Genomic DNA, 19,381 nt, shown 5'->3' with positions numbered 1-19,381 from the left:
TGAATTTTGAGTTAAGGCATCCATATAGAGATCGGTATTGCCAATATTTTGTTGAGAGTCACGAGAGTTAGAAAACAGTTGTGCGATCTCATCAATGGTACTTTGGAAATAATCATTTCATTTAGTTGCTAGGCTGAGAGGCTTGAGACAATGCATTAGCAAATTTGAGGTCAAGGTTTATCAGCAGTGTGCTACTTTACCAAGGAGTTTGTTAATATTTCCCAAATTAGCTCACATTTCCTTTGGCACCATGAATTAGTCATAAAAAAATAGCTTTTGCATTCTCAAAGTTGCGTTGACTTTATCCTTGCGGAAAAATTTAATCGATCAGCTTATCCAGATCGTAATGATTTTTTAAGGAATTTGTCTCTGAGTGTCATAAGTTGTTTACACTCACTATTGATCCACGGCACGGAATAAACTCGTTTCTTTAAATGACCCGCTTTCTGAAACTGAGACAGAAGCCCTATAATAGAGGAGTGTAGTAAATCAGAACATTTATTAGTGTCATCACAAGATAATATACTCCAAATCAACTTCGTAATGGTGTGTTGTCAGGGGTCCACAACAACAGTTTTACAATAGGTGTTGGGGTACCTGCGTGGCTGCACAATAACGAGAATGATAAATCACACTATTGGCATACAACAATGCAACGATCCCAATGGAAAGTGTGTGAAACGACAGCCTGGATGGATCTTACAGTACCTACAGCAGGATCACGAAAGTGGCATGAGGGATGGTCGCCATAACGCAAGTCTACATATGTGGAAGGCCTGGTCTGAAACTAGGATAGCAATCCGCTCCGACTACACAGATGACCTTAGTGTCACGCACCGTATCGGAAGGGAAGAGGTATCTGATCAGGATGATAAATTCGCACGACACTATGTCATGTGTTCAAGTCCCCTAACGTTGTCACGTCTAACTTACAAAAAGGCAGTTGTCATTAAACAAACTGCGATTCCTGTAAAGTGGAATGCTCGGACGCAGATTCGCAGACATTTATGATCAATTTATTAGTGTATTACTGTATGGCATTGAAATGTCCATCACCATCTCCTGATTAGAAAATGTGATAAATATATATCAAGAAACTTATGGTGCGTTGTGAAGTGAAACTACTCCAGCAATTACAACTTACCCGAAAATATCAGCAGCATGTAAGTATGAAAGTTTAGAAGTGAAAATCAAGTATACTAAAATAGTACTTAACTACTACACTCCTTCATGTCTTTATGTCATTTTGTACAATCTCCCCTCATAAACCCACAGTCCGGGATCCATTAAATAAGATCTCCTTGCCATTGAGGTGACTTGATGTGGGGGGTGTGCAGGCTGGGTCTTTATATACACATTATTTCCCAAAACGTAGGCTGAAAATGCAATACGGATACAAACATTCAGAAAAAAAAGCCTGATTGTTGTTTTCTGAACAATCACAAAAACAGATTATCTGTGTTGCTCTGCTGAAGTGTGCTGAAGTGTTCACCACTGCAATCCAAACGTCACTCAAAGTTACTATTATATAGTACTGGTATACTCATACAACCAATTCTTTTTGTTGTGTCCAAGTTACCAGCTGTGTCCTTCAGGAGACCAGCAAAAGTACTGGATGCTTCAGGAATATAGAGGGTGTGAGTAAAGTTGCTGAAATAAGAAAAAAAATGAATTGGGGATCTGTAGTGAGCTTTACTATGTGCTGTATTATTATTTTATTTCAGAAGAAATTTATAAATAAACTACTTTGCATGCATAACTTATATTTGGTGGATGCTTTTAATGGGAGTGCATTCATTTTATAAGTGCATAGATGAACTGTTCGTAGAAAGCCACATATGAAAATATAAAGTAATGAAAATCTATAAGTTCAGATACTACTTTGATCAAGGTCATAAAGGAATATGTAGCTGTAAATGAATGGCGCCACAGTAATGGGACAAAAAAACACAAAAATGTGCTGTGAAAACTTTTGCTTTAAATAGCATAAGATTCATTTCTTTCTTGATCAAGTATTTTTATTTATACAGTTAACAAACAATACTGGGCAAATAGATGCTCGATAATGTGATAAAAGAGTGGTACCTTTGAAGGTTGCTTAGGAATGCAACGTATTGCGGTCAGCGAACAGCTGGTAGTCATAAGCGGCTTTTCGTTCTATTTTGAAAGAAAAAAAAACGCATTATGGGAGTTCACAGCTATTGGCCTCACTGACACACATGCATTTGTTTGGATTGGTATGTATAGTTTTCATGCTGAGATTATGTGGTTATGTGCTTCCATAAAAGAAGCACACAGAGGCAACACAGCGGGGTGACTTAACAGAATTGTCTTGCTCAAGACACCTCTGACACGCTCTGTGACAACGTCGTGGAGGAGACTGAGCCCTGGGACTTATTCAAAATACTCATGATCTGTGGAGGAAGATGACAAAAATACTGTAATTTAGAATAGAAATTGGATTTAAAATAGGAACAAGTGTGCAAATCCCTGAAGAAGTCAAACTAACGTTTCCCTTCATAGCCAGGGTTGCTAAAGTAACAAATGCATGAAACATGATTATTTAGAAAATTAATGATGGATGTATCATGAATTCCTGTGCTAACCAGTAAGAAATGATATGCCACATGCTATGTGTTTCTGGTTGGCTTAAAGGTTTTTGTAGATGACTCCGCCATATTTTGCATACAAAGTTTAGTAACTCGTCACGAGGAGTATACTTAGTACATAGCCTATAAACAATCCCTAATAGCCATCTTCTCAGGCTCTAGCGGCTTTGTACAGGGAGATCCTGATGATTGTCATAGTGATGTCATTAGGGTTATCTCAGTTTGGGCTCGAAAGTGAAAATCTTCACCAAAAAGCTGCTGCAAACTGGAGGCCATGGAGTAAGAGACACAGCTTTAGAAGGCAGTGAGAGTCTCGGGAGTTGCATATGGGAATTGTAGGATTCAGCTTTAACCATATCAGGGCCCAAACATCAGGATAGCTCAAGCTACTGTGCACAGATTTTGATCGTTATTATTTATTATAGTTTAAAATCTGTTCTGTTGTGACTCCATTGTACTTCTATAAAGTCATTAATTGATATCATCAACCAATTCAGCATGTCATTGTGATGTCAATAATACCTTTATTGGTGTAGCAACAGGATGGCATGATTGATCTGCATAATGCATTGGTTACATGTTCATGTGGTTTTTTTATCCTATAATAGAGTGTATGACAAAAGTCATGTTTACAGTACATACCACTAAAAACAGTAAACACACAGAGAGAAACTTGAATGAGGGGATTCGATCAATGTAACTTAGTAGCTAGACAAAAAGAGAACCATGTAGCTGATAGATAAGAGCCACCCTAGAGACAAATTGACAGGTTTAGACTGTACAACATGTGTTGGCTGGCCAATCAAATGTCATCCTGGCCACTTCCCTAGAGCTCCTTTTACAGGTTTCATTCTCCCACCTGAGATCCACCTCATGCTGAGGACTTTGGTTTCAGTGAATGTTGAAGACATCCTCTGGGAGGAAAGGTCTATATTCTGGTCCCCCTCTGCTTCTTGAAACACGTTTGGGTTTAGAACCTGACTGGGGTTGGTTGGAGGGTCAAGGGTACCTATATGATATATACACATCTATCATAATCATAATCTCATCATAAAATAAGCTAAGCGCGGAAAGGCTGTAACAGATAATGGACAAGTGGAATATGCTTACGTCAGTGTGTGTTTGGGGTAATTATGGGAATTGTATAGTGTTGTACTGAGTCAGGATGAAACTATTGAAAGGCGCGCCCATGTTATCAGATTATGAATCCTGCTGTTGTGATGTCACGCACGGATGTCCACCAGGACATGTGTTTTATTCTTAGATGGAAAACGGTTCAAACGGATCGTGCGTAATGACGCGTGCGTACCTTTTTTTCGGATGCGTTCAAAGGTCCGTCGGAAAACAAATAATGCATTAATATAAAACATTTAATAGCAAAGACTCACCTTTCAAAGTATAGCCGTGGGAACCGCTATCAAAATGACGACCACTGCTACCCAAAGACTCCGAGGATCACCTTTCCGATGGAAACCTGCGGAGTGAACGGAGTCAGAAAAGTGCTCCAAAACGCTTTTGCGAGGCATACGCCAGTCGCCAACATAAAATCGATGTATGTAGTAAAACAAACCAGCACCTTGTTTCTGCGGTGAAGTGTGTCACCAATATCCGTCCAAATCCAACTTCAGCGATCCAGACACGCGCGGAGAACACTGGCTAAAGTATGCGATCTGCTGGCTGTTAACTATTCTCTCAACTGAAGTTCCAAAGGTGGGACAATAAATGTCCCCAGCGGAGGTAAAGTTCGTCAGTTGTATGATGTTCCAAGTAAGGAGGCGTGCAGCTTGCTTGGGTGTTCCCCAACTCTCACTATTCAACAAGTATTCATTCTTATAGACCACGGCCATACTCTGAGAATATGACACAAATAACGTTTATATGGACTTTCCTTATGCATTTGATAACCATTATTCTACTTCTAACCATATATTCCACTACTAAATTTTCAGCCATAGCCATAGCCTAAATAAGTTTAAATTTTGTTCAAACCCAGCAAGACGTTTATACTGTAACAATTATTTCATATTCCATTATTCCGTTCAAAGAGTGAATGACATGACACGGTGGGGCTACAGCCAGTACAGTGACGAGAAACAGGCCGGCACTGACTCGTGATACTTGTTTTCTTTTGTCCAGCTGTCATACGAGTGTAACTAGAAACGGCTATTAACATGGCACTGACCACGCCACTCCTCTCTGTTTAGCTGTCACGTTCCATTGAGGAAAACTCATTCAATTGTCAAATCAGGGCACCCTATAACTTAATCTTGCCATGGGATCGCCTGCCAATCAGGCCAGGGGCATAAAGTGGGCGGACGATCCCTACTTCTGCCCCCGGTGTTGGAGCCCGTGCTCGGAACATTTTCAAACTTGATGTCAGCCACGTGTAGCTGAGAAAGTTTCGTGACTATCTTGCACGGTTGCAGTTACTTTTTCCCTCCTTGTGCCAAAATTGCAATCGGGATCATAGTACTGCTGCTATTTATAATCTGATTATCTGCAGTAAATACAATATAATAAAGTAACATTGTCTACATATCAACATGTTCTCTTTTAAAATTAAAAATCTAGTGCGTAACTTTTGATAATAATAACGACATTACATGTAATTACCCAGCTAACAATTCTTGGGTCTAACCTCACAACCTTTAGAGAACGTTCCCCTAACCTCACAATAATTAGAGAATGGTCCCCTAACCTCAAACTTAAGACGTTCCCTAAACCTCACAACCTTTAGAGAACGTTCCCCTAACTCACATATTAGAGAACGGTCCCCTAACTCACAACTTAGAGAACGTTCCCTAACTCCAATAATTAGAAACGGTCCCCTAACGTTATCCTACGTTGTTGCAAACCTTTAGAGAACGTTACGCGTTACATTCAAGCCATTGCAAATGAGTTGGATTTGTATTTCTAGTGTGTTTAGAGAATCTGTCTGTCAGTTGGTCTTTGCTAATTCTCTTTTATGAGGATCACACGATTTGGGAAAATGAAAGACTAAAGCATTTTTCCTGAATTTACATTAATTATAGTATTCTCATGAGCAGAAAACAAAATCTGCAGATTTTTATTTACAGTTTTTAGCAGTGACGCAGGATAAAAAATCTGCTGAATTAGCATCTGTTTCGATTAGGGGGGAGATGTGTAAATGTTTGTGTGGGGGTTTATTTTATCTTTATAGTTGTTTAAAATCAGCGGGAAAATCAGGGAGTTTCTTTGTCTGCAGATTCCACGTGGCCTGATTAGGAGTCCCAGTATTCAGGTCCTGAATAACATTGAGGTATGAGCAGTCCACCACTGGCTCAGATGACTTTACATAGGTTTATGGCTGATAACAGCTGTACAGCTAGGACCAAGGCTAATAAACAGACCCGTAAATGCAGTACAATGCATAACACTGTGTTTACATAATCATTAATAGGCTATTCTTCCTTGTTTGTCCAGTTCCGAAGGCAGCGTGAGAACTAGGCTATGTCACTGATTGTGTGACACAAGGTTGGAAACTCAAAAAAACGCTTTTAAAAAAAAAATAATATTTTTTGACATGATAGCGCAAAAGCACAATTTGGAACAGAGGGGCTAAGAAAAATAAAGTCAGTGTTGTCCATGTTGTCACAGACTGGAAGTTTTCACCTTTGTACATACTGCAAGTGCTGACCAGTCACAGTCACGCTAAAAGCCTGTTAAAAGCTTAACAAATATAAAGCTGTGCCTTTATGTGGAATAGACATCATTTGCGACTTGTTCCACTCATACCGGACATCCTCAGCAAACAAATAGACAGTGGATGTCTTCAATGCAGCACAGCTTGTTTTGAAAGCATTTAACTCCATTTAACTCATACTAAGATCAACTGAAATCATTATATGTGTCACTTTGGACACTTTTGTCTTATTTGCAGGTGTAGTGGTGGTGTGTGGAAAAGGAGAGAGAGGTGGAGCAGAGAAAATAAAAGGGGATGAAGAGAAAGGAAACAGCCATTTGCGCATTACAGAGATTGAGGACAAGCTCGTACTTTGTGAATTGATCTTAAAATTGCCACTGCACTTGCAGCATTACAACTGCTGAAATATCATATTCCAATGTTTGAGTTGTGTTGAGTGCAACACTTGTGATTTGCCTCACAAAAAACACCCACACTAGTAATGTTGCACATAGAACTGTGCTTAAGGTCAATCATTTGTCATAGCTACACCACATGGTAATGTTTATATCCTGACTTAATACTAGAAATCATAAACAGAGAAACGTCCAGTGTTTATTCACATGGAAAACATGCACTGGGTTTTGATTTCAACAGATGTGTCTGGGTCAGTACTATAATTGCATTCTTGGCTTGAGCTTTAATAGTGTGGAGGAGAGTTTAGAAGTTAATGTTTGGGAGAACTATGTAGGAGCCCGGGTGTTAGAAATGGGTCAATGAATCATCTATTGACATCCTTAAAGCCTGCAACCGTAGCAGCAGCTGACCTCAACACTGTCTTTTGCGTTAGAGTACTCTGATCTTTAAGTAAAAAGGGCCAATACACAATTAAAAGTACAAAATTTCATTAAAAGTCCTGCACTCAAAAACCTATAAGTAAAGTATAGAGTACTATCAACGTTAACGTTGCTCTCGAGGGAACACTGGGCTAAATCTGTTGGAAGATGTTTTACATACTCAATCCTTTAACAATGTAAAAACAACACATGTAAAAATAATCACAATATTTTTTTACAAGTCCTGCATACGAAAAAACAGATGGAGTAGGCTACATGAACTAACAATTATCAGAGCAAAAATTTAAAGGGGCTGACACACTCATTTATAATTTGTGACCTTTAGATTTTTACCACTCCAACCGTTGTTGACAGGAAATGAACTCTCTTGGTGGAAGTCATGGACTGAAACGTGACAAGGCGCTCCAACTTGACACTGCTTTTGTGTTATGTGTGTGTGTGTGTGTGTGTGTGTTTCTTTCATTTAGAAAGAAAGAAAAATGATGTCTGCTATTTTAAATATTGTGATATTCAGAAGACACATTTAAGTCATACAATGTGACTTTAATTCTAAACACTTCCCACAAGCTCTGTATAGATGTTATAATTGATACTCTTATTATCAGCAGATTACAACATGTTTTACCCTACAGTTGCCAGTTTATGCACTCATAAGCCGCATCATACTCAGCACCATTCACACTTTGAAAAATTGCTAATGAGAAATGATGAGTCCACCACAGATGTTGGTTAAGATTGGAGCCATGAGAAACCACAGAGTTTAACAGGAAGTTGCGTCATCCTCGCACATATCACCGCCCACACTGTCGCTACCAGCTAAAAATATGGGGGGTCATGTCTTTTTCTTTGTTGGGGAGGTCATCCAACTTTTTTAGTCTAGGGGGGAGGGGCCCCAACTTTTGCATTCATGAAAACAGCATATTTCAAAGTGGTGTTTGGTGCATTTTTTCCATGTAGCTCCTGTAGCTCTACTCGTTGCAAGAAACTGCTTTGCTAGTTCCATCAGTTGTAACAAGACATCTGCTGAAAAAAACCCATGTCTTCCTTAGCATTATCGACTGTTCAGTTCTAAAACATCGAAAACACCATGTACAAAACATAGTGAACAGACGCAAAGCTTTATTTTGTCAAGCATTCGCGGAGAGCACGCAGCTGGGGGGCAGGGACGGGAGGTCTCCAGGCTGTAGCCATACCGATCAAATATACTTTGGGTCCTGGGTGATATTTGTTAAATTGTGCAAACGACAGCGTTTTCAAGACATTTGAGAAGGAAGGAGTGGTAGCAGCAAGCTCCCAAAATGACGCTTGTTGAGAAGGAAGTTGGATAATGTTCAGCTTTGGCAGCTTTACCTGCAGATATGCTAAAATATGCAATGACTAAAATATTTGTTCTTATATCTTATAGTTTATCTATATTTTTGTATTATTATTTATTATTCTTGTATATTTGTGTATGTGTATTTGTGCTGCTGTAACACTGTAATTTCCCATTTTTTGGGATCAATAAAATCTATCTATCTATCTATCTAAAGACCGTAAAACACTCCTGGTAGCCCTTAAATAAAAACAAACAGTCCCAACCCCGTGCACTGCTGCTCTGTTTAATTCACATGTAGCTCCTCTAATTGCCTTCAGGGTCTGTGGATTCTCCACCTGTAACTTCTGATACATTTATCTCTTCTCTCTATTATTAATCTTGACATCATACATGCTTTGTGAGCATTCCTATTTTAGTTCAAGTTTTTTTTCGAGGTTAATAAGCCACAAATGATTGATGAGATAAACCATGATATTCAATATGATGTGCAACTAAAATTTTAAATTGCCCCGTATGTTTATTTTTTTAATTGTATTCACTTCTTGTTTCTTTCATTGGGTCTTGTAAGTGTGAGGTATTTCTTTGCCTAATTTAAAGCACTTTAAGTTGTCTATGCTTCTGTTTAAAAGTCGCTGTCCAAATAAACTCTCCTTCCTTACCCAAGTGATCAGAAAAATCAAATATTTTCTCTTTCCTTTATAGAAAGATTCTCAAAGCACCATCTGTGGTGACAGAAAGCCATGCAGGACAGCCAAAAATTCTTCCTAAAATAGCTTTAAATGGATCTCAGCTTGTGAAAGCAAGAACCATGGTCATACTTTAGACTAAAAGCCTTTGTACAGTCTATCGGCCATCAAAGGCTGTAAGTACGTTTACACCGAACATCAAAAGGAAGAACAATGAGATATGAGAGGGGACACATACAGGGAAAGTGGAGACTCCTAACTTCTATGGCAACTAGGAATGTTATAGCGAAGTCCCAAAATATGCATTCAGTGGAAAGTGTGCATTGATTTTTCATTAGCTTTGTAAATTCATCTTTTAATCGCTATTCTTACACGTCTTACTTTCAGATCATGTGTTCCAACCGTTTGACATTCCTTTTACGAAGAGTAAGTAAAACAGCACACCCCACACAACAGATGGGCGGGATTTCTTACTGCTCCTCACCATTGGCTACCTCAACTGTCAGCTAACGGAAGCTCGGATATGATGTAGAAATATTCAGCTTATCGGAAGTTACAACGTGTAACAGAAAGTCGTGGACAGCCTCTATACTATAAAGATTTTAAACTTGTTACAGTTTGCCCAATTTCACAAATGGCTTATCCCGGATACGGCGGGGTGAGTAAATTATATGTAACGTTAGGCGTGACAGTAATTTTATGTACGAGCTTCATGGGTTAGCAGAAAAGTAGCTTGGGGCTCTATTTTCAGTTACGATCATTTTTCCCAACATGTTATGTTACAAGTTTCGCTGTGTCTTCGTCGCATTTGTGATATCATTGACCGCAATTAGGCAGTTTTTCAGTTCAATTTGGTATTAAGAAGCCATTTGGTTCTCTTAGTTATAAAGAAATTGACTGAAAAATGTCTTCGGGATGGAAATTCCTAGCATTCAAGAGGACTAGCAGTTACTTTAGTTTAGCTATGTGTAACGTCACACATAGACCTATACATATGCAAGAAGCCTTGGCCTACACTTAGCTATACAATCATATTGAAGCCTAGACTGGACTTCATGTTTTTATTACATTGTAGTATAATTTGTTTAATATGTTATTATACAAAATACTCTCAGTTGGGGTGAATGCACTGACTGGGAATTCTTAATTACTGCACTATAGAACCACCCTTTTCTATTTTTATCTATAGACAGTCACTAAATTCCTTTGGGACTTAGTCAATAAACTTAAAAAACGTGTAAAGGAGGTCTGACACTTTTAGTAGGTTTGTGAGCTTGTGTAAATTTGAAGCTAAAAGAACTTTTAGTAAAGTCCAAGTGAGTGTAGAATGTTGAAACACCCTCAGTGTGTGGATAGGAACTACAGTACATCCCACAATGCTCTCCTTCAAGCAAGCATTGAATCAGCCTCCAAAGGTGACATGGTCACCATGATCAGGGCTGCTTTGACACGCCCATGGTCACGATTGTGGTTACCTGGAAACGCACGAAAGATTATTTGGAAAAATATTCCAAAACAGTTATGTTGACAATACAGTAAATGCTATTGGGATGGTCTTCATTAAATCTTTAATTAGTGTTTAAGAAAATACAGGAACCATCAAGAGAGAAACCTTGTGGTGGCCTCAGGCAACACAGAAAAAAAAAAAGTTACCTGGCAAGTTTAAATATTAATTTTGTTTCATTGTCTTTTTACAGCTCAGCTGACATAATGTATATATAACACTTTTTTCTGATATAATTGTAGTTAATCTGAAAATCAGGAAGAAGAAAGTCATGAAACATCACTTTTTATGCTCTATGTAAGTTGCGTGTGTGGTCAGACTTGTTATATTTTTAATCAAATGCTATAAATCAAGTCTGAGAAACACAGAGAAAATTCATTCTACCATTTTGACTACAAAACCAAATCTTTTTACTCCCTGACTGTATACAAACCAGCCCTGTCTCTCTCTGACTGTTCTCTGATCTGTTCTCGCCTCAGTATGGGGGTCCCATGCAGGAATGCAAGCTCAGGGGAGCCTATGCAAGGAATGCCAGGAGGGCACATGGGAGGCGCATGCTGGGCAAATGGGTGGGCAGATGGGAGGCGCACCACCCCAGGGAGGATATGCCTCCTATGGAGGAGGCTATCCAGCACATACCGGTGCCCACCCCCAGCTGCCAATGATCCAATGTGGAGGTACTTTACAGCCATAGCAGGCCAGGTACATGTTTTGATTACTCTGAATTATTAGAAGAGCACACAGAGGTTTTCACTACAGGTTTTGCTTTCAAGTTCACATTTCAAGTTTTTTTTTTTTGGTGAACTTATAGATTTTCAATTTACATAGAGAGAAACGACCAAAGAAAACATATTACCAACCCGTCCCAACCCAAGCACCAAGGCAAAAATAAACTAAAAACTAAATAAATTAAATGAATCAATGAAAGAGAAAAAGAGGGAGTACACCAAAAATTGCTACACAGTTCTTGAACCTCACGTAACATGCTCAGACTGGGAACTATGCAGCATCATACCACACACCATATGATCGAGGGCAAAGGAGAATACATCATGCGAGGGATACATTTTCACAAATTCTATAAGTGGGCCAGGTTAGCAACTATCCCGTAAATTATTCAGTTTATATCTCAACTTCTCTAATGGCATCGCAAAGACTACCTCTTGACCCAGGGTCTAAACGAGAGAGGTATCACAGACTTCCAGTGTAAAGAATTTGTCTCCGGGCTAGAAGGAAATAAATGCTACAGCGTTTGCCTGGAGGACCGTAAATTTTCTTCTGATGGGAATACCCTGAAAATAGCAACTGTTGGATCAGGATCACTGTTCTGCACAAATGACAAAGGCAATGTCTAGTGCTGTTTGGTAGATTTTAGACACCCTTCTTTCATTGTAGGGTCCAGGACCAGTATGGTATCAATTGCCCTTTTTGGTGGTAGGAGGGATATGGGAAGTGTTTCTTAGCAACGTGCGTAGCTGTAAGTATCTGGAAAAATGATTGTTGGGAGGTTGTGGTCTTTTTGTAGTTGTCAAATGAAGCAAATGAGTCCTTGACAAAGAGGTCACACAAAAAATACCAAACCATTCTTATGCCATACTTGGAAGGTAGTGTCAATCTGGGATGGAGGAAACAAATGATTGTTTGCTAGTGGAAACAAAGAAATTGCCTGACTGAAATGAATTGTTTCAGAAGTAGAACATATCTACGAGTGTTTTGACAACGAGTTCAAACCATGAAGACCTACGCGACGGGTTTTTATAATTTTCTAATCGTCCAAAACTATGCGATTAGATGTCTTAATGAAAATAAAATGAAGTACACAGTGTTTATACATGTGTTTCTGTGTCAAAATAAAATAATAGTAATTAGCTTTTTGTTCTTTGAATTTTTCATTCCACTTCCAAGTCAAAAAACAACACGGAACACCATAAGTATTTCACTTTCTTTTTTATTTATTATTTTTCTTTTAATTTCATGTAGGCATTTTAAATATTTTAATCAAATGCTTCCATTTGGTATGCTGCACAGGAATTTTCAGAAGTTTTCGGACATTTATAATTTTTTTGTTTTGTTTGTTTTTTTAAATTCGGACTCGTTTGCACTGAATGTTTTAATTTTCAATTTTTTTTCAAGTACTGTCTATAATTTATATAGTTTTAGGGGGGACAACCTATATAAAATCACATTTATCTTTCTTTCCTGTTGTTTCTTTGTTTTACTCCGAATACAGTAGTCCATCAGTACTTAAGTGGTAGTATACAAGGAGACATAGGCGACTTTTCAGTGTGTCTCTCTGCTCTCATTACTTTACACTTGACCAGCAGGCTAGTCCCCCCCGAAATGGTAATTCCTCTGAAAGTCCCCACTGGCTGAATGTATCCCTGCTCTGTACAGGACGGTGAGGGCGAGCAGAGGAGCTCCAGAGGTGTCTGACCCAGTCTGGTTTCACTGGCAGCTACACTCGTAAGTTCCCTACTGTCACTTCCACAAAAGAGGATTATGAGACAAAGACTGAAGTTTAATGACTCATAACTTAGTCAGGGGTTATAGCTTGCAGGGACAGGTATGTAAGCTGTATTTGTATCCTATGCACGAAATTAATCTATGTTTGAGGTATGTTCTCTCTAGTTTTTGTGGGGGTGTACGAGATGGTATGTAAAATTGTAGTAATAAAAATGCACACTAGGCATGGGCCTGTTAATGTTTTCAAGGTATACACCCTCAAAATATGCTTTTTTAAAAGTTCAATATTGAATGCTTCAAAACACTGCAGTGAGGCACTTACCTGCAGCAGCCAAGCCTGAAACTCTAACAAAACTTAACTTGACTTTTCTTCTTTCTTTTTTTTTTTTTCTCTTTGCAGCATTCAGCTTGGATACGTGCAGGATCATGATTGCAATGCTTGATGTATCCTTTCTGTACCACCAGGGTTCAAGTTTAATTCTGACCACTCCCCTGCTATTCTACTCTGTCCATTCCTACTCTTATGGGTGCAGAGGCAGTGACTAATGTAGCAAAGTACAATACATTAGTTACTGTACTTCTAAGTATATCAGCTGGTTGTTACTACAAAATAAATCGAAGCAATTTGGTACCCGGGAAAAAAACAGTAACAGTAGTGATGAAGATAAGGTTACAACCTTTGGCATGAAGTTAAGACTTTTACTCAAGTCATATCTAAGAGGTGACTTTAACTTCTACCACAGTATTATCTGGGAGACTTTGGGAGATACTCAAGTACTGCTTTCATAGACTTTATACAAGAGTGGCAGTAGTGTGGCGTTCAACCCTAAAGCAGGGTAACCAGCTGCTGTCTTCATTCCAGTCCCTCCTTTGCTGTTATTATCCATGTGGGTCAGCATTACCTAGCTTAACCGACTGTACCAGAGGGACTTACGGGCAAGATGGGTTTCAACGAGTTCAAGGAACTGGTCACAGCTCTGAGCGTCTGGAAGCAGAACTTCATGTGTTGACCAGGACAGGAGCGGACTATCGAGCCTCACGAGATGAATCAGGGAGTCAACATTAGGGTGAGATTCTCTAAGGTTTAACAGGATGGATATTTAATGTGATGGTGAAGACACTGTGAGAAGTATCTAACAATTCTAAGGGTAATCAGAATGTTCAGTGACACTAATAGACTTAATTATTAAATCAGTTCCTTAATCTGTGGGATTGGTGTGATCTGTCACACTCTTCAATAAACCTACGTTCACCAGAGGAAACATTACATTTACATTCTCACTCGATATATATAACATATGCTTTGTATTCTAATATATCATCTTCTAGTATATTTCCTCCTAATTGGCAGTCAGTTGATAAAGGAAAAAATTACAAGCATATAAAAATATAAGTTCTATAATTTGGTCAGTTCATTTGACTTTAATGCTTTTGCGGTTGAATTTGTCTATCGTATATAATACATTGGTTTAAAAAAAACTGGAAGCCTTACATTTTATGACATAAAATACCATTTTGTGCAACAGCAATTTTTCAACATTTTAGATGTTTTTTAAACTCCAGAGAAAATGCACTTTAGTGACCTTTGCATTGTATTATAGCCAAATCGTGTTTGTCTTTGTTGTTGTGCATAAACACATAAACATTTTGCTCTAAAATAAATAGAAATAAAGATAAATAGTGTAAAAATCCACTTTGCCCCTGGTAGAGAAACTACAGTATGTAAGGGTCATTGACACTCTGTTGAAATTAGGAAAGGAAAAGTCTCACATTCCCCCCCCCCCCCCCCCCACCCCCCCACTTCACCAGGTACCGTGTCAGTCCTGGTTCTGAATATAATCATCAGCGCTACAACAAAGGAGGAAGAATCTTTTTGATGACTACGTGGCAGCTGTGTCAAACTGCGAGTCTCACAGGTAGGAAACACAAACCAGGATCCGTGTTGGACAAAAACGACCTGACCCGTTGAGTGAACAGCCACTGTGTGCAGAGACACGCTTTTAAGTTGACGACAAGAATTGCGTTTGGGTTCATTCCGCCCTAATCCCTGTTGTCATCTTCTCAGTGCTGTGGCATTCTGCTTGGCTCGCTGCACAAATCCATGTCACAAGTTGTTATGACATAAATTTGGACGAGGGGTTCAAGCCCACGCATGCCGAGCTGATTGACTCCTATTGAAACCGCTCAGGTTTCTGTTGTTATTATTATTATTTTCTTGCTAAAAGTAGTATACTGCTGCTACGACGTACAGTAGTGAGTGAAGTTTTAATGGAGGTATAAAACACCACAATGACGAGAGAGAGAGAGAGAGAGAGAGAGAGAGAGAACAGACACAGAGAGAGAGAGAGAACACAAGACGAGAGACACAGAGAGAGAGACAGGAGAGAGACCACAGATGAGAGCCCTATGCTGTGAACGATCACTCTTCCTGTTCCAGAACCTTCAGACGGAGAGATACCATGCAGCAGGGATCGGTAACTTCCAGTACGATGACGTGAGTTCCATTTCCTTTATGTAGCTCTAACTCCATCCGTTAGTTTGGACCTTGAGTCGCAATGCCTATTTCAAAGTTTCTAAAGAACTGTATGTATGCAACATTATTTTAACTTAATTGAATGTTGATATGTGATTTCTGCCTAACTTTATACGACAGATTTAATTTGACCACTTTTTCCTACAGTCCCTATTCTACTCATTAAAAGGAAGTAGATTTGCTCTATTGTCTCTATGGTTTGTTACTCTCGCATGTCAACATGTTGTTCAGGATACAGGCGTTTCATGTCATTATTTTGAGCTGTTTCATCTGGGCAGTTGGAGTTTACCTGCATGTGAAGCAGCTCAGTTAGCTTTAAAAAAGCGTCTCCTGTTGAGTTCCTGTGGTTGATTCGACCGCTTGTTGGTTGACGCTCTCACCTTCTCTTTGTCTCTGTATCTCCTGTTAACAGTTTTCTGTGCACAATGGCCATCTGAGGTCTGTTGTCTCACACCACCGGGTCGTGCGCCTAACGAACCATCAGTGGTGGAGTCTGGACCACTGCCTCATGAGAATGCACAGGGGGGGCCAGTATTTGACATGAGCGGCCATGAGCTGCAACAGGAAAGTGCTCATTGCTTGTAATGCTTGCTGTCGTGCTTTAGTTTGTGTGTCACACAGGGATGTGCTGACAGATGTATCTAGTCTTACACACACACACCACAATATATATATATATATATATATATATAATACACAGTATGTATCCACGTTAGAGGGTTATACAATACATTTCAGTGTCTTTAAAGCCCTTATGGTAGTATTTTGGACTTTCAAAAAAGGTTGCAGATAATGCTGCACATTAGTGTCAGAAGATTTTTGGTAAAATACTGTCAACACTTAAAATTAAAATTCACATAGAGGCTGTAAAGTGTGAAGAAAAATTAATCAGTCAGATTATCTCTTATAGTTTGAATAGTCTGTTTTGGGGTCTCTTATTTGGAATGAGCTCAGCCAGGGCAAAGGGAACTGATACTGTAAGGATGTTCTTATCTGTGAGAAGCCTATTGTGCCATTATAATCCTTGAATGTATGTCTAATATATTAAACCCATTTATATATAATTCATAGTAATGGCAGCATCATGATTATTCGAATGTTAGAAGCATTTACAGATACATGTTGATTTGCTTTTACACGAACTTCATACATTTATGTTTTTTTTAAAAGCCAGTGCATTTTCTCATTATTTGTTGTAATATTTCTTTTATAAAACCTTAAGTTATAGATGATATTAGCTTGATGTTTAACTCTATAACAGCCAAGTGACTGGAGCCAATATAAATCCACTTCAATACCTGTATTAACGATTGTGAGATATAAAAGTATGGTCATATAGCTAAAGTATGTCCATATGCCAGAGGATTTTGAGTTGTAAAATCTGTTCATGTTTCAGTACAAAAACAGCCGAGGTTTCATTTGTAAGACTGCATTGAAGTTAACCTCTACACACAAACAATGCAGTAAAGATAGTATTTTGTTACTAACAATAACACTTTCTAATCAGTAGATTCTGTTATAATTATACATTTGTAACATTATACAATAGCACAATTGTTCCCATTCTATTCTATTGATATTTAATTTCTTCAAATATAGTTAAGAACAAAAACATTCAAATTAGCTGTCACATAGTATAAAATACAGTGGCAAAACTTTTAAAAATGCATAAAACAACTGTGAACTGCACTAGTTTAGCAAATTTTTCTAATCTGTGCAAATTTGCAAATCCCATGAAAGTCAGTAGACTCAGAATCACAGAAGCAAGACAGTTGTAAAAGAATGAAACCCCCAAACTGACTGGCAAACGTAGATGTCCCTTACAAGTTTTGCGTCGTCTGCGACTTTCTCCAAGCGTCAACCAATAGGAGAGTCCTCCGCCGGCTTAGACATTCTCTTCTGAATAACTTGCAGACATGGGCCGTTTCTCAATACCAAGTAAGCAAAGAACAGGACTTGCTGGCTGTACCTGGAAGAATGAACTCGGATAGATGGCAAGATGGCCGCCAAGCTGCAGCCACAGTGTTTGGCAGGTCCTGTGTGTCTGCCACAAAAGTATATCAAAACCCTTGGATTTTGCCATGCTTGTCTGGTCTCCTGTCCTTCTACCTCTCTTGAGTTTAACATGTCCAAGGAAATGGACAACTTAACTCTCTACCAGCTAAGAGGAGCCAAATCTTCTGTATGCAAGAATCCTGGATTGTGGACATGCTAGGCCGCCCTCAGGTAAATTTGATCAAACGGCATCTAGATCATTCCCTGGGGTTGTGAATCTTCTGATGATAATACTTCTGTCTGTAATGTTGAGCAAAATCCCGGACCGTTTTAAGTCCATGTTACAGCTACAGCAGTTCCCTGGCTAACACACCACTGTACCTGGGCCACAGCAGCTCTCTGGGCTAATACCCCACTCCTACCTGGGCCACAGCAGCTCTCTGGCTAATACACCACTCTCACCTGGGCCACAGCAGCTCTCTGGGCTAATACCACCATCCTACACCTGGGTACAGCAGCTTCTGGGCTAATACCACCACTCCACTGGGCCACAGCAGCTTCTGGGCTAATATACCATCCTACTGGGCTACGCAGCTCTCTGGGCTAAATACCACCAGCTACCTGGGCCACAGCAACTCTATGGACTAATACCCTCTCTGCTACCTGGGCGACAGCAGCTTCTGGACTAATACACCCTCGCTACCTGGGTCACAGCAGTTTCCTGGGCTAATACCCCTCTGCTACCGGGTTACAGCAGTTCTGGGCTAATACAACCACTGCTACCTGAGGCCACAGCAGCGCTCTGGGCTAATACCACTCTGCTCGGGTTACAGCAGCTCCCTGGATTAACTCCCACATGCTAACAGGGCCACAGCAGCTCCTTGGGCTAACACCACCACTGCAGGACCCTATTAAACTAAGTCCAGTATGTCACCACAACCCATCATACCCATGCATGCACAAACGAACCCTGTATTTAAAAAACAATGATTGTGTAAGTTATTCCAGACTCTTAATCAAGCCAGGACTATATGGGATCCACAGTGTAAAAACAAAGGGCTCTTAGGTGGCCATCTGAACAGCAGTATGGCCCCTGAGAGGGAACAATTAGAGCATTTCTCATAAACTCAAATGTAGATTTCTTAGGGCTTTCGACACTTGGCTTAAACCATCTTCCCCACAAGCAGTGGTATTATTACAAGGCACATGTCTTAGAAAGGATAGGCATCAAGGAAAGGGGGGAGGGGTGTACGTATATGAAAGGACTGCTTAAACTGTACACAAATAATTTGGCCTAATGAAAAACCAATCGAGTGTGTTGGAGTCAAAGTGTCACTCTCAGCAGGAATGTCATTTACTGTTTATGTCTTTATGTCCGCACGCAAAAAGGGATTTTTATGACAATTAAAGCACTTCTAAGTTGTTGTGACTGTAATAACGAGGTTATTCTATGGGAGACTAAATGTAAATTGGACACAAAAGTGACAGAAAGAAACTGAAAGAAATTACGAGAAATTTTGGACTGAACAAATGATCAGTGATCCACTAGAAAACAATCGATCTAAAACTAATAGACCTGGTGTTCTCTAACTAACTAGTGATAATAAAAAACATACAATTTTTTTGATGGCTGTGTGACCACAACGCCATATTCTTTTTCAGAAAGCTGGTAAAAACGATTGAGAAGTATCAGTAAAAACATTAATAAAACAAACATTATTCCAAAGAGCAGGAAAACTTTAATTTCAGACTCTAAACACTCTTGATGGGTAT

General features: G+C 39.3%; 1 pseudogene; it reads left to right on the top strand.

The window, feature by feature from the left end:
- Positions 1–9,747: 9,747 nt before the first annotated feature.
- Positions 9,748–16,157, top strand: LOC116674248 (grancalcin-like; annotated as a pseudogene).
- Positions 16,158–19,381: the final 3,224 nt, after the last annotated feature.

The sequence above is a fragment of the Etheostoma spectabile genome, chromosome 24, assembly GCF_008692095.1.
Source record: "Etheostoma spectabile isolate EspeVRDwgs_2016 chromosome 24, UIUC_Espe_1.0, whole genome shotgun sequence".
Taxonomy (NCBI): Eukaryota; Metazoa; Chordata; class Actinopteri; order Perciformes; family Percidae; genus Etheostoma; species Etheostoma spectabile.
The sequence above is the reverse complement of the archived record's forward strand: the minus strand, read 5'-3'. Positions and strand labels throughout refer to the sequence as shown.